We start from the raw sequence: 27609 nt of genomic DNA, 5'->3' as shown, positions 1-27609 counted from the left end.
TAACCAAGTGCCCACATTCACTCTAGGTGCAATAAATGGTGAACCCTCATAAATACCTGTTCTAGAGTTTGTGAGGAGGAAGGACAGTTTTGTGACAGCTGAATATATGAGCATTTTTTCCAACATTCCTCTGACCTTTACACTGAGACAGGCATTTTGGTGGTAATGAAATCCTTAGTCTCTATTGACAGGAAAAGCATCTATGAATGACAGTTTTTATCACATAGTAAATTGTCCCAACTGCGGCTAAGAGAGTAGTACTTTTGTCAAGTAGAAGTCTCAGAATTGAGCTTAAGCTGCTAATAAAAGCTTTAAAAATAAAGTAAAAACAGCAAAGCTATTCTTGGGATATATTTGGCTTTATGCCATCTTCTCTGAAGTTCAAATACTAAAAGATGACTTTATGCCAAAAGAAATTACTCTTTTGCCATGTATGGAAGCTCAGTGTCACAAATCCATTTCCTTCATAAAACCCTCCATGAGTTTCCACTGAAAGTAAGTCCATCTAATGTCATTCCATCTGCATCTTTCACATTGCACCTTACACTCTGGTTATGCAGATGCATGTCTTATCTTCCCTGATAAACTTCTCCTTTCGTTTTAAGATAAGGACCAAAAGTGGTGGTAATAAATTTTGGTTACATAATTAAGAAATTCACTTTCAAACCTAGGCTGTGCAATTTACTGGTTACATAAACTTTTGGAAAATCATTGTGCCTCTCTGAGCCTCGTTTTATCCTATTTCTAAGTCATTTTAGTTAGAATTGTGGAGCTACTCTAGTGTCCCTTACCATCCAATGATAATTTGAATTTACTTTTCACTAAAATATCTTGCCTTAACCTTCTTTCCTAGGCGGTGTCTGTAATCTACGTGATGTTAGCTTTATTTCTTCTGTTGCTGGTAGACATGTGGGAAAGGCCCAATTATACCTTTTACGGGAAAAGTCAAATAAAATCTGCATACTTTAATACTTCGGGGTTTATGCTGGTCATAAGATGCCAGTAGTCCCCAAGGAAACAGTATCAAAACAGTTACCTGAGGACAAATGTCTCTGCATTAGCAGCTCACAGCTCAGTGACAGGTTCATACCTGTTACCTCTGGTTATAACATGGATGTGACAGAGTCAGAACTCTAAGACAAAGGAATATTATAATGAGAGAAGTCACTTTTGTTGTTTCCTGTGGTCATTTTAATCATATATGCTTTGTTCAAAATTGAGACTTTTGAGCTGGGCAAGGGGAATTCTTAACTTAGGACCTGAGGTTAAGTTGACTGTTAATTTTTATTAAAATAGCCTCCCTAAGCCAGAGAAGTCTCTGCTTTTATTGCCTGCCTTCTAGTTCCCAAAAAGATAACGGTTTCTGAAAAAAGAGTCAGAGTATTATCATCAATGTAAAATATATTTAAGAATATCCATTTGCAAAGTATTGTTTTGTGGAGTGGTTGAATTACTGTCTAGTTAAAAAATACTTTATAAACGATTTAGTACAAGATACATTTATAGGAACAGCGCTGCATTATTTGTTCCTGTTTCTCCCAAAGTGCTTTGTACCTAGTCATACTTCAGTACATGTTGGTTAAATGAACAGATATATACAAATGTTAATTTTTCCTTATAAAACAAGCATTTTCACACATACAAAAGAGTATCTATCATTATTTGACCTAATTACTTTATTTATCAATGTCTTGACCTCCCTAACCAGGTTAAGTTCTCTATTTTAAATGTTGTCATAGCAACCTGCCTTTTTCCATTCTAGAACTTTACACAAAGATTACTAATTATTTGTTGGATTATCAGTTTAATAATTACCTGTTCTACTAGATTTCACCCTGAGTATAAGAATCAGGTTCATCTTGTTGCAACTAATAAAGTGCCAATATATTATGAAACGCTTATTGAATGAATAAATGTATGTCCAATGTGATCCTCAGCAAAGTTGGGCCAAAAGATACAGTATGCTACTTGTATTTTTGTTTGGGGATTTCATTAGTCCCTTATATCCAATTAATACATTTATACTTAAGATGTTCTCTCACACCTGCATGAAGTCTTAGTAAAAGAAAAATTAAACCTCCTGGCACAGTATATAAACCCTCAAGAATACATCCCAAACTAGCCTCTTCAAACCATGATTTCCCATCATGCATCCAATTTTCTAGCCACACTAGACTATTTAGTTCTCTTCAAACACTTCATATTTTTTTTGCACTTCTGTGAACTACTTTAAATTCTTTGTGGAATGAGAAGTGTAAATAAATAAGTGACGTTATTTAAATAGAGCTTTTGGTGTCCTTGTTACAGTTTCCTCTGCTTTCCTTTCCTCCCTCTCTTTATTCACCTCTAAGGTCTAGCTCAGACACTCTCTCCTGCATGAAGCTTTTCCTGATATTTAGCCCACACAACCCCTGGAAAACCAAGCAGAATGAATCACTCACTCTTGTGTATTTCCACAGCGCTAAGATTCTTCTATATTTTATTGCATCATGTTATAGTTCATTGTTCATCCATCTGTCTGTCTGTCTCTCTCTCCCTAGGCTTAAGGAGCTCATGAAACAGAAATGTGTGGTATTCATCACAGTATACACAGTATCTAGCACAGTGTTGGGCACACAAATGGCATCCAGGCGCAGCTCAATTTGGTCTTCGGCTTCAGGTTTTCAAAGAGCTGCAATCAAGGTATCAGCCAGGGCTATGTTCTCATCTTAGGCTTACGTGGGTAAGATCAGCTTCCAAGCTTACACAGTTGTTAGCAGAATTCCGTTCTGGGCAGGTCATCAGAAGGAAGGCCTCAAGTTTCTTGCTGGCTGAGAGCTAAAGGCTGCCCTCAGACTCTTGCCATCTGGGCTTCTCAGTATAGCAACTCAGACCTTGGCAACTTCCTTCTTCAAAGGAAGAAAGAAACAACAAAAGATCTCAGCAATATGGGTACTACAATCTAATGTAATGTAATCACACACCTTTCATGTAGTCTACTGGTTACAAGCAAGTCATGTCCTGCACAGTCTCAAGAGGAGGGGATTATAAATGGTCATGAACACCAGAAGGTAGCAGTCATAGGAACCACCCTAGAGACTATCTGCCTCAGCCCTCTTGGGAAAGGATCAGAATGAGACACCGGAGATGATTCTGGAGTCTGAATGATACAGCATAATTAATCCAACCAGGCCAAAACACAGAAGTCCGAAATCAAACAAGATAAAGGTTTTCCAGGTTCACTGTGCAGTGCTCCCATTTGTGCAGATAATCATGCCTAATTTAGATATAAACAATATGCAGTTTTCATTTCTTAGTGTGGTGGGTAAATCACTATTTAATCAGTGGATCAGTCATAAAATTTTATATTGATTTATAATAATTTCATGTGTATATTTCATTTTTATATTTATAGTTACAATTTATAATTTTTATTAAAAAATTACTTTCTAGTTCTAGGAAGGTAGCTACAAGCAGGCCCTTTTTTCCTTAATGTGAATTGATTACTCAGAACACAGACCAGATTTGTATCCCAGAGAAAGAATTATTTGGCTCCTCATTAAATGGTCCAAATAGATATAGGTCAGAGGTGGCCGGGCATTTTAGGGCTGGACCACCCAGACACAGGAAATCAAAATCTTTTGAAAATATGTGGCTACATGCTATTCTAATCATACCTTTCAAACAAAGCGTTTGTGCTTACACATAAACTACTGTGTGTCAATCAAGTTACAGCTGCCTGTTTTTATATTAATTCCAAAACTTTCAAATACTTCAGGAAAGAGTTTGATAACTAAATAAAGCCAGCATTTGTTACCAAGAGAGGGTTTTAAATTCTGGACTTCTCTAAAGGTATTTGTTCCTGAGAGCCACCTACAAAGGCAAGCACCAAGTTAAATAGCCCTCTAGGTGTTACTATACATAGAAATAGACACCAACTAGTTCCTAAGTAACTATTGCAGTTCAGAGTATATGCTGAAGGTGAAAAACACCTGATAAAGTGTGTGTATATTGGGCTTGGAAGAAGCCGCCCTCAATTTGATTTCCAACCCTTCCATAAACTATTCTGATTTTATCAATTTCTTCCTCTGAAAAGTGCAAAGGGATTGAACTTGAAAAATCTCAAAGCCATTTTCTGCTCTAAAAGCCATGCAGAGGCCATTGGTACATTTTATAGCAACAGTTTTATTGGAAATACTCAAACATAATCTTTTGAAACGTGTAAATATTTATGAGATTTCAAAGGTATCCCACACATGTATTTTAAAACCTCCTTATTTGATAACTTTTATAACTCACACTTGCAATAACAACCTGGCAATAAGAAATCTTTTTATTTGTTTATGCTTTTCCCCAAATAAATTTTCTTTCCCTGCTACTAGCCCAACCTTTCAAATAAAGTGTCCTAAATGGGAGTTTTTCTTATAGCCAGCTCAGTAACACTTTTGGCATCAAATTCCTTAGAGTCTATCTGATATAAAATTGTTGGCATTTTTTCCCTCTCTCCAAAGCCATTTTAGCATAATTCAGTAGAGAGAAATCTGCAACACTCATGTGAGTGGGCGCTTTCCTGGCATCTTCATCATGGGGCATAAAAATGTGGGTGCATTTTTCCAAGCCATCTTGGAAATAAAGATGCCCAAATGACTTATTATTAATGTATTAAGAAACCAGTCCATTTCATCCCTTAAAAAAAGAAAACGGTCTTTTTTATGTACTTGTTATCTGCTTCAAAACCCAATGCCACACAGTAGAACTTGATATAAAGCCAGAGAAAATTAGTCCCACTAATTGAATGGCCTTTGGCATACAGAAGAAGAGCAATGCTTGATGCTCAATTTATAAATGAGAAAATTGTATGTACCACCTGGGAAGAAACACAACCTCATTTTTTTCCTGTTCAAAGGTTATTTATATTGTATATTCCTGAAGAGAGAGAATCAATTACTAATTGATATACAATAAAAGTGCACTGGCTCCAAATAAATCACATGACTAGAAAGTGAGATGTAAAAATGCTTAAATGCTCATGGGTAACCCTCAAGATTGACACTGAGGATTAAGTCATTTAGAGAAAATGAGTCCCATTTAGCTTAATAGCATTGAATTCATGAGGTCTGAGTAAAAAATAATTCAACACTGATAATATGCATTTATACTTAGGGTCATTAAACATTTCACTTTACACCTCTGGCTAAGAGCATCTCTTTTCACCTCAAATGTGCCCATGTCTGAATGCTGAAGTATATTGTCACCCTGTTCATAGTTGTCAATGTCTTATATGACAGCAGCTAGCAAAGGTTACAAAACATTCTAAAGCATTTGATTAAAACATCTTTTTTATAAGCCGCTTCTTTAATTTTTTCAATTGTCAACCTTTAAATTGAGTAGCACAAAATGTCAAAATTATTCATCAAGGTATCTGTGTGAAGAACCAACTTATGAATATGGAAATGGAAGATTATAAGTGTGGGTCCAACCAGCGATCTTCCTGGCCCAGAACTGTTACCATCAGAGATGCTAAGGCAGATGTTACAAACTGGCAGCCTGTGGGCTGAAAAAAATCTCATAGGTACTCCTTGAAAAGCTTTAAACATTTTTAAATTGGCAGATTTCATATAAAAATATAGAGTTTTAGCTTTTCTTGAAAAAGCCAAATATCTGGCAACATTGACCCAGATTCCCACGGGGCAATAACAGGCAGGACCTAGGTAACAGCTGCCTCTTCTATACAAGATGCTCTCTGGCATATGACAGTCCTGCATCATTATCCTATACCCAAGCCTCTCTGCTCATTAAATTACCTGCCTGGCTCCCATTGGCATTTAAATTTGCTACTTCAGGGTTAGAAAATGAGAGTAGCAGTTACCACAAGGTTTGCTTTAAAGCTTAGAGATACTTGCGTATCTCTTTGTATTTTACCTGGCCTTAGGCTAACCTTCTGATAGTTCTTATACCACTTAGTGGCATTTCTTCTTTTTATTTTTATTTTCCTTTTAAAGTGTAATGTTCTTCAGGGCTTCATCTTAAATCATTTTTTTCTCCTCTCTTTCCTTGGACATATCTAATTATACCTGTGGTCTTAATTATTCATCAATATCTCTTAAATATATATCTCAATCCCAGACCTCTATTCTGACTTCAAAGCCAATAGATCTAACTATATAGAAGACATTTCCATTGGAATAATCCTATAAATACTACCATCTATATCGGACCAAAACTTTATATTTTTTTAATAAAATCTGCCTCTTTTTCTATATTCTATCTTAAGTGAGTGCATTATTATCTATCTGAAATAGATCTCTGACTCCTGTCTCTTACTTTACAAGCTTTGTTGATTCTATATCTACATCTTCATTTTGCCACTCCTACTCAGATCTATTTTCATTTTCTTAGTCAATATCCTCATTACTTCTCAACTGGATTACTAAAATATTATTTTAATTAGTTATTTCCCCTGCATGTATTTCTCTAGTATCTAATCCAATCTTGATATGACACCAAAATAAATTTTTCATACAACAAATATGATTGTTTGACTCCAAATATGGTGGTCAGTCTCATGGCCTATCACAGTTCAATCTTGCCATGTAAAATAATTCCCCAGAAAATTACGTTATTCTATTATTTTGACTATGATTATGGACTCTTCTCTTCCCCATGAAGGCAATAGCTACTTTTTCCTGGAGTCTCAAGTCAAGCATTCTCTACAGGAAGCCCTATCTTCCAGACCATTTTGATATTAGATGTTCTCACTCTACATTCTTCTACCAATAGTGCCTCTCATCATGCACTCTGGTGTTCACTTGTTTACTTACTTTCAATATAGACTCTTAAAGCCTGAGACAAAACTAATATCCTATTTATATTTGCGTTTAAAATACTTAACAACGGCCGGGCTTGGTGGCTCATGCCTGTAATCTCAGGATTTTGGGAGGCTGAAGCGGGCAGATCACCTGAGGTTGGGAGTTCAAGACCAGCCTGGCCAACATGGAGAAACCCCGCCTCTAGTAAAAATACAAAAATTAGCCAGGCGTGATGGCAGATGCCTGCAATCTGAGCTACCCAAGAGGCTGAGACAAGAGAATTGCTTGAACCCAGGAGGTACAGGTTGCTGTGAGCCAAGATCGCACCATTGCACTCCAGCCTGGGCAACGAGAATGAAACTTTCTCAAAAAAAAAATAATAAAATATTTACCACAGTGTTTAGCACATATTAAGAACTCAATACAGATAAATACTTTTATATGATTGAATGAATAGGTCTTTAAGGTTAAATGTTTAGTCCAATGGTCTTTGAAAATTTTGGACACTTATTTTATTACACTATTAATTAAGCCAACTTGCCCATGCTCTAAAAATGCCAGTTTTTTAGTTCCCTTTTTAAATATTATTTTTCTAAAATTACTTCTTTTACATTTTAATATGGGCATGGTACCTTTACTCATGTAATAAGATCTAATGATATTTATGGAATCTCTATAAATACCAAAAGTGATTTTAAAGAGAGAAATTTTATAACCATTCTCAGTTCTCTTATGGACTACATAGGCCTAACTAGTTTTATCTTCTGCAGTGCAAGAAGTGTGTTAGCCTCTAGTTCTGGCCTTAGAGTGATTATGACATCTATAACTCTGTGTCAACCATGATCACTTTGACACCATATTATACTAGAGCCCTTAACTAAAAAAGAAGGCAAAGAAGAAGACAGACAAAATTGCCATTTAATGAATACTTGCATAGAAAACCCAAAATAAATTATGAGAAATGAGAGAATTTCCAGATACATTATCAATATATAAATTATCAAGTGTTCCTGTCACTAACAGTAAATAGCTTCACAATGTAACTTTTGAAGAGAGGTTATTTAACTTGCCCAAGTTCATAGAGCTGTAGTATGCAGGGAGCTGGGATAGAAGATGGACTTCCTTGGACTTGCAAGTCAGGCTTTTAGTTATGGGCTATGTAGTCCCTCTAGCACAGTCAGCAAGTTTGCTGCACAATTCTCTAAATCCAAAAGATGTAATTATATAAAACTTAGCTAGGCTGCAGCAAAATTGCCTTTTCTTCCCGTTGTTTATAAAGTAAAAACCTAAAATATGGGGATGAGGGTAAGTGATCATCTAAGTAAATTTTTGGGAGAAAGAGTTTGAAAAATGTAGTTCAGTTTTGATTCAGCAAAAATACTTACAGTAGTGATTCCTTTTCTCTAAGTTAAAGTTATTATTATAGATTTTCTTGGACCCTGTAATACTTACAGTGAAGGATTTGTTGTCATCAGTCCCTTGCTATATTCAAATAAATATTTTATCCTAAGTAGACATCTTTCTTATAATAAAATTGGTAATTAATAAAACACTAGATCTTACAGTAGCCTTGGTGAGCCAAGTATGTGGATAGAGTGAAAACTGAAAAATTATTAAGAATTTCATCCACATTTTCTGTCTTTTAAATTTTTAAAAATAATTGTCTCTTAATCTAAACATTGTATTTTAGGATGAATAATGCTCCTCAAAGATGTCTATATCCTAATCCCTGGAAACTATGAAAATGTTACCTTAAATAGCAAAAGAAACTTTGAATATGTGATTAAGTTAAGGATCTTGATATGGGAAGATTATTCTGAACTGTCCATTATAAGTGTCTTTATAAGAAGAAGGCAGGATGATCAGAAAGATAGAAGGCAATGTGACACTAAAGGCAAAGATTGAAATGATTTGCTTTGAAGATGGAGGAAGGGGACACAAGCCAAGGAATGCAACCTGTGCTCTAGAAGCTAAAAAAGGCAAGGAAATGGATTATCCCCTAAAGCCTCCAGAAGGATCCAGCCATCCAGACATCTTGTCTTTAGCCCAGTAAAATGGTTTTCAGATTTCTGGCCTCCATAATTATGAAGTAAATAAATTTTTGTTGTTTTAACTCATTAAGTTTTGTAATAACCTAGCCTGTGTTAGCCTAACTGACTCCATCTTGGCGGTAAGCTCCAGCTTGGCTTCTCCCTCCATGCCTCAGCCCCTTCAGGCACATTACTGGGTCAGACCACACTTAAAGCTCTGAACTGTTTAGAGTGGTTCACACTGTTCACAGTACCTGTAACCATTGTAACCACATTCTGCATGGCAAGTCTACCTGCTATTGTGAATACCTCCCTTGGTGATTGATTGTATGAAAAGTTCCCCCTGCTAACGCCCTTGATGACTGTGTGGAAATACCCTTAGCAACCAACAATCCTGGGAACCAACCTCCTGCTCTCTGGTTACCAGCTTCCTTATCTATCTTGTTTGTTCTGCTTCTGTAAAATTCTGCTTCGGCTAGCCTTCCCCACCCCGCACCCCGCTGCCACCTAAATCAAGGTATAAAGTGAAATCAAGCCCATTCCTCAAGGCCGAGAGATTTTGAGCATGAGCTGACTCTTAATTTGGAACTCAGTGTGGCACATTTCTCCTATAAGTCGCTTGGATACAACAGTTGGAGATAACTTTGTATACCAATAATTAGAATAAAACAGAGATTTGAGAACTTGGAAATGGAATGCTGCTTAATAAAATTTAAAATGTAAAAGTATCTTTGGAATTAAATAATGAGTAGAGGTCGGAAAATTTTCAAAGAGCATGATAAGGAAAACTTACATTGATTTGAAGATACCGATAGTATAAACATGGATGTTGAAGACTCTACTAGTGATGACGCAAGAGAAATTGAGGTGGAACCTGTTAGAGAATACCTATACCATCTATGGAATACCTAAATTGTGAAAAACAATCTGTTGGGTAGAAAAATGGACATTAAAGGTACCGCTGGGATGGCTTAGTAGAAAATGAGGAATGTGTTATTGGGAAGTGTGGGAAAGAGGATCCTTGTTACATAGCATCGGAAAGCTGAACTGGTTACATCCTGCAGTTACATGAAGAGCAAAACTTGTAAACAATGACTTGGATATTTAGGTGAGGAGATTTAAAAATATAAATGCAGTGGAAAAGTGTGAAAGGTGTGGCCTGTATTATTCTGGATGCATATACTAAAACATGACAGAAAAGGGTAAAGTAAGGGAAGAACTATCAAGCTAAAAAGAACCAGGAGTTGACAATTTAGGAAATTTTCAGTCATTCCACATTACAAAAGTGAAAATTAGGGAGATTCTCTATTAGGAAAGTGTGTTCTACAGACAAAGCCAAGACAAAGGGCACCTTCTTGAAGTGCCTCTCAAGAAACAAATTATGACAAAACTTAATCACACAGAGGGATATCTGAAGACATTAATTAGGTGTGTAATTTAGGGAGCTCTTTAACTTTCTCAGAAGATGTCAAAAATAGTGATGGGATTACCTTAGAAAGACCTGTGTATGAACTTTCTGCCTAATGGGTTAAAAGGCTGTGGCACACATAGGAGACCTATAAGAGTTTAGAACATTTTATATAGGCAGAAACACTGTCATCGTAGGCTGAAAGAAACCAGAGAAGATGAAATGAAAGAAGGATGCCAGACTCAAAATTCTACATGGTTAAAACAGACTAATAAAACTATTCAGCTACAAGCATAAATAGTATTTCAGCTAAAAGCATAAACCTTTTATAAAAAAATCATAATTCAAAGGGCCATACCTTGAGTCCAGAGGACAGAACTTCAGTCCCAGAGGTTGGAGTCATACAGGGCCAGAACCACAGATAATTAATCACAACCTTGAAACCTAATAAGGTTTTCCTGATTGAATTTTAAAATTGCCTTGGGCTAGTGACTTTTCTCTCATTTTCTTCTTTTTTGTGAATGTAAATGTCTATAACTATTACCCTATGCTTATCCCAACACTGTATTTTGGGAACAGATCATTTGTTTCCTAGTTTCACAGATTCCACAGAGGAGGGAACATTTTGCTCCAGGATGGATCCTATTAAACTCTTAGCTTATCTTTTTTAGATAATGAAATTTGTGTGTCTTGAGATAATAATACTGAGATGGGATTTTGGCCTTTCAGTTGAAGCCTCAGTGAGTTGAGAATTTTGAGGATGTTAAGATCAGTTTAATGTATTTTGCATGAGGGAGTGACATGGACAGAGAGGGGTGGTTACAGGCTAAATAATGACATCTCCCTTTTCCTGAAAAATGTCCATGTCTTAATCCCCCAAACCTGTGAATGAATATGTTACTTTACATGGCAAAAGAGACTTTACAGAGATGATTAATGATTTTGAGATGTAGAGATTATCCTAGATTACCCAAATGAACCAAATATAGTTACAAAGATCCTTATAATATGATAGTAGCATGATCAGAAAAAGTGAATGCAATGTAAGGACTGAAGCAGATCCTGGAATGATGTACTTTGAAGGTGAAGGAAGGGGCCACAAGCAAAAGAAAGCAGGTAGCCTCTAGAAGCTGGAAATGGAAAAAGAAATAGATTCTCCTTGGAGCCTCCAGAACAAATCAGCTTTGACTTAACCCAATGAAACTGATTTCATTGAATCTGTTTTTAATAAAACTGTCTTCTTATCTGTGGAACTCCTAAAGAATAAATCTGTGTTGTTTTAAGCCATTGAATTTGTGGGTTTTTTTTTTTTTTTATGAGATGGAGTCTCGCTCTGTCATCGAGGCTGGAATACAGTGGCGCCATCTCAGCTCACTGTAACCTCTGCCTCCTGGGTTCAAGTGACTCTCCTGTCTCAGCCTCCCAAGTAGCTGGGACTATAGGCATGTGCCACCATACCCAGATAATTTTTGTTAGAGATGGGGTTTCACCACATTGGCCAGGTTGGTCTCAAACTTCTGACCACAGGTGATCCACCTTCCTTGGCCTTCCAATCTGCTGGGATTACAGGCATGAGTCACTGCACTTCAGGTTTATAAAAACCTCAGTTTCCTCTTCTGTAAAATGGGAATAATAGTACTTACTTGGTAGAGTTTTTGTAAATAATAAGTAAATTCACAGATGGTCCTTAGAACATTCTTTGGCATATATGGCCAAAATTTGTGGTTATCTTTAACAGCAACAATAAAATTTTAATATATCTAGTTTTTTTCCCAGTGTGTTGAAACAAAACTTGGCCAGCTTAAACCTCAGTACACAAAAGTTACAAATAAATATCTTACAATGATGTCATGATCGTATTTTTAATTAAAATTTGAATATAACTAAGTGGCACTGAATAATAATATAGGTGGCATGCAACATTAATTTTGTGTAAATTGGGTCTCAAGGCAATATTGTATAGAACATATACTTCGGAGAAGTCACAGGGCTTCTTTGCTGGTTCTGCTTACTAGCTGAATGGCTATACAAGCTATTTGCCTTATGTAAGGATCATTTTTTCCATATGTAATAATATACCACTTACTGCCTATAGTAACGTGAAAATTAAGTTATAATAATGACAATATAAACATACATACTTTTATATATGCCAAAGAATGTTCTGAGGACCATCTGTGAATTTACTTATTATTTACAAAAACTCTACCAAGTAAGTACTATTATTCCCATTTTACAGAAGAGGAAACTGAGGTTTTTAGTAAACCTGAAGTCACACAATTAGTAAGTGGCAGAAGTTTGTCAGAAGTGGTGCCATAGTTTGTGTTATTTAACAACTGTGTTAACTAAACTTAGACCAGTGGCTACAGAAAGGGCATAACTAGTTATATCATTAAGACTTCTTGTATCTGACTTAAGAGTTCTTTACCTTATTTACCTCAAACCACTTCAAGTAAAGTATTTCCAGAACTACACAGTTCTTGGAATAATCCCTGTTAGGTTGATCTCTAAGGCTCATATGGGCTCAAAAAGTCTATGAAATGGTCATTGTTAGTCTCCAAATGTATTATTAGGTGATCAAAGTTCTCGCTCTGAGAAATAAAATGCAGCTCCTGTGTGTACAGATATTTTGGCTAACTGATCAATTCTATCCCATTTAGACCATTGAATCTATAATAAATTACCCAGAAAAAATGATTTTTAAAAAGAACTTCATTAATAGTATCTTATTTCAAAAGACAAAATTATTATTTATTAATCCCAACATGTTCTTTCTGGGAATATATTTGTTATATTACAAGTCAAAGGTTTTGCTTTGGTACAAGATGTGGAAGGAAAAATACAACCACTTCTAAAAGGTATTAATGGGATTTTTAGCATTTTATTTTTATCTTCAAACAAACTGAGAAAATACTTCTAAAGAAAGCCATAAAATGCCTTCCTTTCTACCCAAAGCATTTGCATTTTCAGAGTAGCACTTTATTTAGCCCACTGTGCTCATATTAATTTTCAGTGCTGTGAGCAAGCATGTCAGTGTATATTAACACCTGATCTATAAAGGGAACAGTGAGGCCTTACTCAAAGTATTAGTCACTGTACCTTGGGAATGCTGTTGTGCTTCTGCTGTTGGCTTCAATGCAGAAGGATGCACATGCTTTGATTCTTAATGAAACATACATAGGAGCAAATTTTTCAGCAAGAACCCTGAAACTTAAACAACTTTTCCCAAGTTTAGATGGACTGTCTATGTGTCTTCAGTTATTTTTTTAATTTCCAATGGTCTCTGATATGTGTAATACCACTTTGCTGGAAAGATAATTGTAATGTGAATGAGAGAGGACTTTCTTAATGATTTTTCTGTGTTCAGCACCTTTGTCAAGACCTTTAAACCTGGTATTCCCCAAGGTTTAGTTTTCATAAGTCAGAATCTAAAACCTCAGTTTGGCTTGTCTCTATCACTTTCTAGGCTCTAAGTTAATACGGTACCTTATTCATTGTTGTATCCCAAACAGTAAGAATAAAGATGGTAGCCCCATATCTTCTTTAAAACTGGAATAACAGACCTCACTTGATAGAATTTTTGTTCATATTGACAGAATTTTGTTCATATTGATAGAATGTTGAGCACGTAAGTAGATAGTACTTAAAGAAAAGTTTTTTCTCTGGGTATTTATCTGTCCAATATTGGTTAACATTTTCTTGTCTAAATAAACGTTAAGAACTCTCCAACAACTTTTGGTTTACTGTTTTCTTTTTTTTTCCTTTTACTATGTAATTCCCAAAAATTCTTTGTTTCCTTTTCTTCAAAATGTGTTTACTTCTTATCTCTGGCAGACTGTTTTGTTCTCCCAATTTTCCACATAAATTTTTCTATCCAGGACTATCAATGTTACCACTTGTTCATTTTTAATACTTAATCACTCCATAGCATGTTGCGTCGTTACTCATATATTTTTCTTGGAATTGTTTCCTTTTGGACTTTTGTTCTTGGTCTCCCCTCAACTTTCAAAATAGCAGTCTTTCTTCAAAAGTCATTCAGACTCTTCCCTCAGCCTTTTATTCTTTCTCTGTAATCTCTCCCTTGATAGTCTCATTTATATTTGTCAATCTCCTGACTTTATCTACCTCGCTTCAATATCATATTGTGGCAGAGACCATATACTAGCTACTTATTTTTTGCCCTTCCCTGTTATAGAGGCTAAAACTTTAATATATGCATCTTGTATAGTTCAGTGCTGGTTATGTAAGCAGAAGTCATTAGGTAGAACTTCCAGGAAATACTTTCTAAATTAGCAATCTTTGATAAAACACTTTTTCAGCTCTTCCTTTTATCCTTTTCCCTTTTTATTTCCCAAATACAGAGGTGTAGCCTGAAGACACAGTGGTCATCTTATGGCCATGGAGGCAAACACTTTTTCTAAAAACTGGTGAAGCAAGAAGGCTTGCAGTACCTGTATGCCTAATAGTGTCAGAGAGTAACTACAGTCTGAAATTTTTATTCTCAGGATTTTGCTAGAGTAAGATTTTATTTTATCTAAGATTGTATAAGTAATATGGTTTGGATCTGTGTCCCCACTTAAATTTCATATTTAATTGTAATCCCCAATGTTGGAGATGGGGTCTGGTGAGAGGTGGTCAGATTATGGGGATACTATTCTCATGGTAGAATTCTCATGAGATCTGGCTGTTTAAAAGGGTATGGCACCTCTCCCATCTCTCTCTTACTCCTGCTCTGGCCCTGTGAAGTTTTCACTTCCCCTTTACCTTCTGCCATGATTTTAAGTTTCCTGAGGCTTCTCCAAAAGCCAGTATGCTTCCTGTATAACCTACAGAACCATGAGCCAAATAAACCTCTTTTCTTTGTAAATTACACAGTCTCAGGTATTTCTTTATAGAAGACTAATACAATAAGTCAACAGAAGCTAACTTAACATCCACATGGACATCTAAATGTTGTGCTTTCACCTAAAGCATATTTTCTAAATAGAACTAATTATCATTAACCCCAAAGCCAACTTCCATTTTAAACATCCCTATTTCTAGTCATGCTACCATCATTTTCACAATTATCCAAACCTTAAATTCCTCTTTTTTCCTCTACATTGTCAATCTCTGAGCCTTATACATTTTTCTTCATAAAGACTGTCCCACAAAGCCGTTCTTCTTGTTCATTACCATTGCCACTAAATTCAGTGCACTTAACATCTTATTGTTGCCTCTTGTCTCATACCAAATCTACATTTAAGACTCAGTTGAGTTACTTTCAGTTCTTAATACTGAGCTGTTACACCAGAATTATCCAAATATCAATGCTATTATGATAATTATAATAATGAACACATACTAAGAGTAATTTGATTCCTTGAGGCCATTCCATCAAATACCACTTTCAAGTAGTCTGCTCAAGGATCCCTGACCTTGCTAATGTTTGTGTTTTATCATCTTGGACAGTGCAAGATTTCAGATTCACACTTTATAATCCCTAGCTATACTTGACTTTTTATTGCTCTTTGAATTTCAAGTCTGACTGTTTGGACATTTAAGTCAACAAGTCATCTCTCCAGGATAAGGTAATTACCACATAAAAGTGGGATACTGGAACATCTGAACTACATGTGACTTCAATCCTACATTGAAGTCGAATAATTGCCTCAAATAATACATACTGTTCTATCTGATTCCTCTGCAGATATAAATGTCATAAGCTGTCTATATTCAATTGCATTCCAGTCACATAATCTGACCATTTTTTAATAGCTTTGACCTTTTGCTTTCTGCCTCAACTTAGAACGTCTGTTTAGTTGTTTTTCTTATACAAACACTCAAGTAAATGCATTCCCTCTTTCTGGTCAATTATCCAGGAGTTTTATCCCTAGATCCATGTGGATATTGATGAACCTATAGACATGAATTGAAAAATAGTGTTTTCCCAGGCTTCTAACTGACCCATTTATCCTCCAAGCTATATCACAATAATATCAATTAATGATAAAATAAAAAACAGTACAAATGACTCAGAATAAACTTATTACCACTATTAAAGAATAAAAAAATCAGAAAACAAGTCTTAGAACTTGGGGAATGTTAGAGAAAAAAGTTGTTTCCATGTAGTCCTTCAACATTCAAAATCAGAGATTGTGTTCAGTGAGAAATACTCACCTTTAAAGTCATATTCATGTAACTCAGAATCTTTCCATTCTTAAGGCTAAAGCAAAGACTTAAACAGCAAAATTGGATAAATGCTGAGGCACTGAGAGCAGGTGCAAAAAACCTTTCATATAAAGAATAGAAAGTTTGATGATCTTTCTTTTCTGGAGTTGACACTGAAGCTAGGAATTCTTTATGGTAAATAAGACCCATATCAGTATTCTGTTCTCCATACAGACCAGGTGAAAAAATATATGTTCTGATCATAGATGACAGTCATACCCAAGCCTATCGTCTGGAACGTCTGTCTTCTACTAGAGTGTTTGCTACCTATTATTTGTATGTCTCTGAGTGTATCTATTAACATTAACTGAACACATTTCATTAGTCAAGTACTATACTAGGTGTTGGGGATATAGAGGTGAGGAATAAGCCCTAGTCTCCTCACCACAGTGGGCAAGATGATGTAGCTCATGCAACATATTGCTAAACTGGCAAAGGTTATAAATGAGTGATAGTTGATATAATACTGTAAGTTCTGGGCTTAGTGGAAGACTATGCATAAGTCAGTACTGTTAAAGAAACCTCATCTTTCCCTGTATGTTTATTAGGCCAAACTACATTTAAATGTACTATCTGTTTTGTGGTAACATCAAGTTTACAAGCCAATAAAAATAGAGAGTTTACAGAGTTGAGAAGGCAACACATCATGATAAGAGGAGAAAAGTACTTGATCCTTACGTAGATCTGCCTGTCTGTCTGTCTGCTTATCTACCTATTTATCCATTTCACAATTTCTTTAACGTCTTGGAGGCAGGTCTTTTTAAATTCAGTTCTGAACATAAGGAATTTCAAAACCTTTCACTACTTCCTACTATTTAAAAAATTTTTTTCTTTATCTATCAAACAGATTTGTTGCCTGCACTAGAATATTAGCTTTTGCAGACAATTTCAGTCAAAAAACATATGAACCGAAAGGACATTGAATATACCATGAACTTTGTATTATATACATATTTGTAACTCATTAATGCAGTGGCTTCCTTATATTTGAGAGGGGAAAATGCCTGAATGATACATTACTTTCCTTGCATAGTTGTCTATGCATGAATTGATCTTCCAGTCTTAAATATCTTGAATTAAAATAAGAAGATTGTGTATCAATTAACATTTGCAGGTAAAACATCACTTTTCATAATGGTGATAGCAATGATGGTGATCTCTAAAACTGAAGCCATGTACATTCTGATTATATAAGCATTTTATTCTTCATCTGCTCCATAAAGCTTACCAGATCACTTTAGTTCTTAGTATCCCTTTTCTCTAAATTCATAGCACAGATTGTTTATAAATCATCATTGACAACCACAGTTATAGCACCTCTCTTCATTTTACTTCAAACCAATAAACATATATTCATTGTTGATTTTAAGAAAGGGACTGTATGAGGCATTGTGGGGAATAAGGGAATGATTACAGTATGGTTGACCCAATCAAGAATAAGGTGGCATATTCATAAAAAGTTAACATAAGATAGATGATGAAATATGCTATAAAATATACAAAAGGAGCACTCAACTGTATAGGGTAAAAGAAAAACACTGAGAAATCAAAATATGTACTTACAAAATACATTCACTGTTGATACAAGATTCCATTTCCTGAGAGCTTTACTTCAAGGATATTTAGTCTTATTTTAAACACAGCCCCAAGGGAATTTGTTACCACTAGACACGACTTACAAGAGATCCTTAAGAGAGTTCTAAACATGGAAATGAAACACTGATACCTGCTACCACACACACTTAGGTACATAGACCACAGACTGTATAAAGCAATCACACAATAGAAACTATGAAACAATGAGCTAACAATGTCACAATAGAATCAAAACCTCATATATCAATATTAACCTAGAATGTAAAGGATCTTAATAGCCCACTCAAAAGGCACAGAGTAGCAAGTCAGATTAAAAAACAAATCCATCTTTCTGCTGTCATCAAAAGACCCGTCTCACAATAAAAGACACCCATAGGCTCAACAGAAAGGATTGGAAAAAGAGCTCTTACGCAAATAGAAAACAAGAGAGCAGGAGTCACAATTCTTATATCAGAAAAAAAAGCAAGACTTTAAGCCAACAATGGTAAAAAAGTTTAAAGAAGGAAACTACATTACCATAAAGGTTTCAATTCAACAAGAATATTTAACAGTCCTAAATATTTAAGTACCCAATATTAGAGAACCCAGACTCATAAAATAATTTCTTGATCTATGAAAAGACTTAGCCACTAATAATATTATGGAATGTCAACACTCCAATGATAGCAGCAGACAGATCATTAAGTAAAATGATGTAATTAACAAATTGTTGGCCCTAATAAATTCTGGGGTCAGGGCCAAGATGGCCAACTAGAAGGGGCAGTGATCAGAGGTTCCCATCAAAAAGAACCATAATTAGCATGTGAATCCTTCACTGGCAACCAAGGTATCCAGGTTCTCTAAGAACTGACCAGGTGGCTGATGCGACCCATGGAGAGAAAGGAAGAGCATTGTGGTGCAGCAGCTCACCTGAGAGTCACACAGAGCAGGGGAGCCCCAACCCCCTAGCCAAGGGAGGTGGTGAGTAAGCATGCTAGTCAGCTGGGGAACCATGTTTTTCCACAGAACTGTGCAAACTACAGATTGGAAAGTCCCACTCATGAACTCACACCACCAGGGCCTCATGATCCAACCTCAGAACTGAGCAGATGCTCAACAGCCTCTCATGTGGAATCTGCCTAAGCCTGCAGTGCTCCTGGGGTGAGGGGCCACCAGCATCAGAGGTCTGCCTGCCTGCTGCCTAAGCCATTTGAGCTCCTTTAGGGAGGGGCAGCAGGCAGCACTGGAACTCAACAACTGCCAAACATGCTAGGCTCCCTGGGTCGGGGAAGGGCAGAATCCATCTTTATGGCTCCAGGCCATGCTTTTCCCCTGCTAGAGCCAGGGAGGCTGAACAGCTTGGTCCCCAAGAGGTGTCCCCGACAGCCCAACTCACCAGCTGTGGCAAACTGTGGCCAGAGCACCTCTTCAGGCCTGGCCCTGACACATCCCTCCTCACTGGGTGGGGCTTCCCTGCAGGAACTCCAACAACTCCAGCCAGAGACTTAGGGACAAGAGCTGCATCTCCCTGGGCCTAAGCACCTAAGGGGAGGTGTAGACACAGTCTGTGAGTACCAGCAGACTTATCCTTTCCTCCTGGTAGTTCTGAGGGATCTGGGCAGCCCACATGAGTGGGTTTCCCCCCAGAAAAGCACACTCCCTCCTCCAAGGGACAGTCAAAGTACTTTGTTAAATGAGTCCCGTTCCCTGTGCCACCCAACTGGTAAGACATTCCAACCGGGTTGTTAGACACCCTATACTGAAGCAACACTACTGGCATCAGGTTGCTATCCCTGAAGGTCACAGATCCCAGGAGAAGGAGCAGGCACCCATTTTTGCTGTTCTCCAGCCTCCTTGAGTGACATCTCCAGGTGCTGGAGAAAACCAGCTGAATAGGGCCTGAAGGGAACCCCCAGCAAACTGCAGCAGCCCTAAAGAAGAGGGACCTGATTATTGATAAATAAACAGAAAGCAACAGCATCAACAACAAGAAAAAGTCCCCACAGAAACCCCATCAAAGGTTTCTCAAAGATCAAAACTAGACAAACTCACAAAGAGGAGACCAAAAAATGCTGAAAACCCAAAAAGGTCAGAGTGCCTCTTCTCCAAAAATTTGCAATGCCTCTTCAGCAAGGGTGCAGAACTGGATGGACGATTTGACAGAAGTAGGCTTCAGAAGATGGATAATAACAAACTGCACTGAGCTAATGGAGCATATTGTAACCCAATACAAAGAAGTTAAGAACCTTGATAAAATGTTAGAGGAACTGCTAACTAGAATAACCAGTTTAGAGAGGAACACAAATGACCTCATGGAGCTGAAAAACACAGCACAAGAACTTCATGAAACATACACAATTATCAATAGCTGAAATTACCAAGCAAAAAAAAAGATATCAGAGTTTGAAGACCACCTTGCCAATATAAGGCATGCAGATAAGATTAGAGAAAAAGAATGAAAAAGAATGGAAAAAACCTCCAAGAAATATGGGACTTCATAAAAAGACTGAACCTGTGATTGACTGGAGTACCTGAAGGAGATGGGGAAAATGGAAACAAGCTGAAAATTCCATTTTGGATGTTATTCAGGAGAATTTCCCCAACCTAGCAAGACAGGCCAACATGCAAATTCAGGAAATAGAGAGAACACCACTAAGACACTCCATGAGAAGGTCAAACCCAAGACACACGATTATCAGATTCTCCAAGGTCAAAATGAAGAAAAAAAATGTTAAGGGCAGCCAGAGAGAAAGGCTAGGTCACCTACAAAGAGAAGCCCATCAGACTAATAGTGGACCTCTCAGCAGAAACTCTACAAGCCAGAAGAAATTGGAGGCCAATATTCAACATTCTTAAGGAAAAGAATTTTCAGCACAGAAATTCATATCCAGCCAAACTTAACTTCATAAGCAAAGGAGAAATAAAATATTTTCCAGACAAGTAAATCCTGAGGAATTTCATTAGCACCAGGCCTGCCATACAAGAGCTCTTGAAATAAGTACTGAATATGGAAAGGAAAAAACAGTACCAGCCACTGCAAAAACACACCAAAATATAAAGACCAATGAAACTATGACAAAACTGCATCAACTAGTGTGCAAATAACTAGATAGCATCATAATGACAGGATCAAATTTACACATAACAATACTAACCTCAAATGTAAATGGGATAAATGTCCCAATTAAAAGACACCAACTGCAAACTGGATAGAGTCATGACCCATTGGTGTGCTATATTCACAAGATCCATCTCATGTGCAAAGACACACGTAGGCTCAAAATAAAGGGATAGAGGAATACTAACTAAGCAAATGGAAACCAAAAAAAGCATATGTTGCAATCCTAGTCTCTGACAAAACAGACCTTAAACACAAACAAACAAAGGAAAGACAAAGAAGGGTATTACATAACGGTAAAGGGAACAATTCAACAAGAAGAGCTAACTATTCTAAATAGACATGCACCCAGTACAGGAGCACTCAATTCATAAAACAAGTTCTTAGAGACCTGCAAAGAAACTTAGACTCCCACAAAATAATAGTGGGGAACTTTAACATCCCACTGTCAATATTAGACAAATAAATGAGACAAAATTTTAACAGAAACATTCAGGACTCGAACTCAGTTCTGGATCAAGCGGACCTAATAGACATCTACAGAACTCTCCACCCCAAATCAACAGAATATACATTCTTCTCAGTGCCAAATGGCATTTATTCTAAAATCAACAACATAGTTAGAAGTAAAACACTCCTCAGCAAATGCAAGAGAACGGAAATCATAACAAACAGTCTCTCAGACCACAGTGCAATCAAATTAGAATGCAAGGTTAAGAAACTCACTTAAAACCACACAATTACATGAAAATTGAACAACCTTCTCTTTAATGATTCATAAATAATGAAAATAAGGCAGAAACAAATAGGTTCTTTGAAACCAATGAAAATAAAGAGACAACATAACAGAATCTCTGAGACACAGCTAAAGCACTGTTAAGAGGGAAATTTATAGCACTAAATGTCCACATCAGAAAGCTAGAAAGATCTCAAGTCAACTCCCTAACATAACAATTAAAAGAGGTAGAGAGGAAAGAGCAAGCCAATATAAAAGCTAGCACAAGACAAAAGAAATAACTAAGATCAAAGAGGAATTGAAAAGACAGAAACACAAAAACCCTCCAAAAAAAAAAAAATCAATGATTCTAGGAGCTGTTTTTAAAAAAAAAAGAAAAAAAAATTAACAAATAGACTGCTAGCTAGACTAAAAAAAAAGAAAAGAGAGAAAAATAGACACAATAAAAAATTGAAAAGGGAAGAGCAACCCTGACCCCACAGAAATACAAACTACCATCAGAGAATACTATAAACATCTCTATGTAAATAAGCTAGAAAATCTAGAAGAAAGGGATTAAGTTCCTGGACACATACAGCCTCCCAAGACTAAAACAGGAAGAAGTCAAATCCCAAAATAGACCAATAACAAGTTCTGAAATTGAGGCAGTAATTAATAATCTACCAACTAAAAATAAGCCCAGGGCCAGTCACAGCCAAATTCTACCAGAGGTATAAGGAGGAGGTGATATTATTCCTTCTGAAACTATTCTAAACAATAGAAAAGGAGAAACTCCTCCCTAACTCATTTTATGAAGCCAGCATTATCCTGATACCAAAACCTGTCAGAGACACACAAAAAGAGACAAAAACTTCAGGCCAATATTTCTGATGTACATTGATGCGAAAATCCTCAATAAAGTCTAAAATCCTAGCAAACCAAATCCAGCAGCACATCAAAAAACTTATCCACTGTGATCAAGTTGGTTTCATCACTGAGATGCAAGGCTTGTTCGACATATATAAATCAATAAATGTAATCCATCACATAAACAGAACCGAAGACAAAAACCATATGATTCTCTCAACAAATACAGAAAAGGCCTTTGATAAAATTCAACATCGATTTATGTTAAAAAACAAAACTCTGAACTAGGTATTTATGGAACATAACTGAAAATAATAAAAGCTATTTATGACAAACCCACAAGCAATCTCATATTGAATGAGCAAAAGCTGAAAGCATTCCATTTGAAAACCCATTCAAGACAAGGATGCCCTCTCTCACCACTCCTATTCAACATAGTATTAGAAGTTCTGGCCAGGGCAATCAGGCAAGGGAAAGAAATAAAGCATATTTATAATAGGAAGAGAGGAAGTCAAATTGTCTCTGTTTGCAGATGACATGATTTTATATTTAGAAAACCTCATCACCTCAGCCCAAAAACTCCTTAAGCCAATGAGCAACTTCAAGAAAGTCTCAGGATACAAAATCTATGTGCAAATATCACAAGTATTCTTTTACACCAACAATAGACAAGCTGGGAGTCAAACCATGAATGAATTTCTGTTCACAATTATTACAAAGAGAATAAAATACCCAGAATACCTAGGAATACAGCCAATAAAAGAAGTGAAGAACCTCTTGAAGGAAAACAAAACACTGCTCAAAGAAATAAGATATGATACAAACAAATGAAAAAGCATTCCATCCTCAGGGGTAGGAAGAATCAATATCATGAAAATGGCCATACTGCTCAAAGTAATTTATAGAGTCAGTGCTACTTCCATCAAACTATCAGTGACATTCTTCACAGAATTAGAAAAAAACTACTTTAAATTTTATAGCCAAGACAATCCTAAGCAAAAAGAACAAAGCTAGAGGCATTATGCTACCTAACTTCAAACTATACTACAAGGCTACAGTAACAAAAACAGCATGATACTGATACCAAAACAGACATATAGACTAATGGAACAGAACAGAGCCCTCAGAAATAACAGCAGACATCTACACCCATCTCATCTTTGGCAAAACTGACAAAAAAAAAAAAACAAAAAACAAGCATTGGAAAAGGATTTCCTGTTCAATAAATGGTGCTGGGAAAACTGGCTAGCCATATGCACAAAACTGAAACTGGACTCTTCCATACACCTTATACCAAAATGAACTCAAGATCGATTAAAGACTTAAATGTAAAACCCAAAACCATGAAAACCCTAGAAGACAATCTAGGCATACCATTCAGGACATAGGCATGGGCAAAGACTTCATGACAAAAATGCCAAAAGCAATTACAACAAAAGCCAAAATTGACTAATAGGATTTAATTAAACTAAAAAGCTTCTGCACATGAAAGAAACTATCATCAGAGTGAACAGGCAACCCACAGAATGGGAGAAAAATTTTGCAATCTACACATCTGACAAAGGTCTAATATCCAGAATTTACAAAAAAATGTAAACAAATTTACAAGAGAAAAACAACCCCATCAAAAAGTGGGCAAAGGATATAAACAAACACTTCTCATAAGAAGACATTTACATGGCCAACATATTTAAAAACCTCAACATCACTGATTGTTAGATAAATGCAAATCAAAACCACAAGAGATACCATCTCATGCCAGTCAGAGTGGCGATTATCAAAACGTCAAGAAACAACAGATGTTGGCAAGGCTGTGGAGAAATAGGAATGCTTTTATCTTGTCGGCAGGAATGTAAATTAGCTCAACCTCTGTGGAAGACTCTATGGTGATTCCTCAAGGGTCTAGAACCAGAAATACCATTTGACCAAACAATCTCATTACTGGGTTTATACTCAAAGGAATATAAATTATTCTACTATAAAGGCACATGTGCATGTATATTTATTGCAGCACTATTTACAATAGCAAAGTCATGGAATCAACCAAAATGCCCATTAAAGATAGACTGCGTAAAGAAAATGTGGTACATATATACCATGGAATATTGTGCAGCTATGAAAAGGAATGAAATAATATCCTTTGCAAGGACATGGATGAAGCTAGAAGCCATCATCCACAGCAAACTAACACAGGAACAGAATGCAAAATGCTGCATGCTGTCACTCATAAGAGGGAGTTAAACAATGATAACACATGGATACAGGGAAGAGAACAACACACACCAGGGCCCGCTGTGGGGTGGGGGCTGAGGGAAGGAAACAGGTCAATAGGTGGGGCAAACCAGCATGGCACATGGATACCTATGTAACAAACCTGCACATTCTGCACATGTATCCTGGAATTTAAAGTAAAATAAAAAATGAACTAAAATTCTGGACTTAAATTCAACTTTCGACCAATTGGACCTAATAGACATCTACAGAACACTTTACCTTCAACCACACACAGAACATACCCCAAGACTGACCACAGGCCAGGCCATAAAACAAATCATAATAAGATTTTTTAAGTGAAATTAGACCAACTGTACTCCCAGACCACAGTGGAATAAAACCTGAAACCAGTGCCAAGAAGATCTCCCAAAACTGCATAATTACATGAAAATTAAACAACTTGCATCTGGATGACTTTTGTGTAAACAATAAAATTCAGGTAAAAAGAAATCTTTGAAATAAATAAAAACAGAGACACAACATACCAAAATCACCAGAATGCAGCAAAAGCAGTGTTAAGATGGAAGTTAATAGCTCTAAAAATCTACATCAAGAAGTTAGAAAGGTTCCAAATTACCAATCTAACATCACACATAGAGAACCTAGTGAACAAAGTAACCTAACACTAGAAGAAAAAAATAACTAAAATCAGAACAAAATTGAACGTAATTGAGACTCAAAAATACATACAAAAAAATCAACTAAACAAAAATTGGTTTATCGAAAGAATAAACAAGATTGACAGATCACTACCTAAATTAAAAAAAATAAGAAAAGATCTAAATAAGAACAATCAGAAATGACAAAAATGGCATTACAACTGCTCACACAGAAATACAGAAATCTCCAGAGACTATTATGAAGACCTCTATGTACACAAACCAGAAAATCTAGAAAAAAAATTACAAATTCCTGTAACAGCCTTTCAAGATAGAATTAAGAAGAAATTGAGGCTGGGCAGTGGCTCATGTCTATAATCCCAGCAGTTTACAAGGACAAGGTGGTTGGATCGTTTGAGCTCAGGAGTTCAAGACCAGCCTAGACAACATGGCAAAACCCTTTCTCTACAAAAATTAGCTGGGCATGATGGTGCATGCCTTTAGTCCCACCTGTTTGGGAGGCTGGGGTGGGAGAATAAACTATTTGGGAGTCTGGGTGACAGAATAAGACCCTATCTCAAAAAAAAAAAAAAATAGATAGATAGAAATTGAAATCCTGAAAAGATCAAAATCAAGTTCTGAAATTGAATTAGTAATAAAAAATCAATCAATCAATTAAAAAAAAAAAAGCCCCAGACCAGATGGATCCATATTCCACCAGATATATAAGGAAGAACTGGTACCAATTCTACTGAAAGTATTACAGATAATCTAGGAGGAGCAACTCCTCCTACAAACCCAGTATTATCCTGATACCGAAACCTGGCAAAGACAAAATAATAAAAGTAAACTACAGGACAATATCTCTGGTGAACTAGATGCAAAAATTCTCAACAAAATACTAGCAAACCTATTTCAACAGCACATCAAAAGTTAATTCACCACGATCAAGAAGGCCTCAGTCCTGGGATGCAAAGTTGGTTTAACATATGCAAATAAATAAATGTGATTCACCACATAAACAGAATTAAAAACAAAAAACGTGATTATCTAAATAGATGTGAAAACTGCTTTCAATAAAATTTAATATCCTATCATAATAAAAACACTTAACAAACTAGGCATCAAAGTAACATAGCTAAAAATATTGAGTCATCTATAACAAACCTATCACCAACATCATACTGAACATGTAAAAGCTGGAAGCATTCTCCTTGAGAACTGGAAAAAGACAAAAATGCTCACTCTCACCACTTTTATTCAACCATGTACTGGAAGTCCTAGCCAGAGTAATCAGGCAAGGGAAAGAAATAAAAGGTGGCCAAATAAGAAAATAAGTCAAACTATCTCTTTTCACTGATTATACGATTCTATACCTAGAAACTTCTAAAGACTCAGTCAAAGGCTCCTGGCACTGATAAGTGACTTCAGTAAAGTTTCAGAATACAAAATCAATGTGTAAAAATTAGTAGCATTTCTATACATCAATAACATTCAGGCTGAGAGCCAAATCAAGAATGCAGTTTTATTTAAAATAGGCACAAAAAGAATATACCTAGAAATACATCTAACCAAGGAAGTGAAAGATCTCTACAAGGAGAACTACAAAACACTGCTGAAAGAAATCACAGATGACACAAACAAATGGAAAAATGTCCCATGTTTATGTACTGGAAGAACCAATATCATTAAAATGGCCTTACTACCCAAAGCAATCTACAGATTCAACACTATTTCTATTAAACTACCTATGTAATTTTTTATGGAATTAGAAAAAAACTATTCTAAAATTTATATAGAACCTAAAAAAGAGCCTGAATAGCCATAGTAATCCTATGGAAAAAGAACAAGGTCAGAGGCATCACATTATCCTTATTCAAACCACACTATCAGGGTACATTAACCCAAACAGCATGGCACTAGTACAAAAACAGACACATAGACCAATGGAAGAGAATAGAGAATCCAGAAAAAAAAAAAAGCTGCACACTGATAGCCATCTGATATTTAACAAAGTTGACCTAA

Source organism: Callithrix jacchus, chromosome 10, assembly GCF_049354715.1.
Source record: "Callithrix jacchus isolate 240 chromosome 10, calJac240_pri, whole genome shotgun sequence".
Classification (NCBI taxonomy): domain Eukaryota; kingdom Metazoa; phylum Chordata; class Mammalia; order Primates; family Cebidae; genus Callithrix; species Callithrix jacchus.
This window is presented reverse-complemented; position numbering follows the sequence as displayed.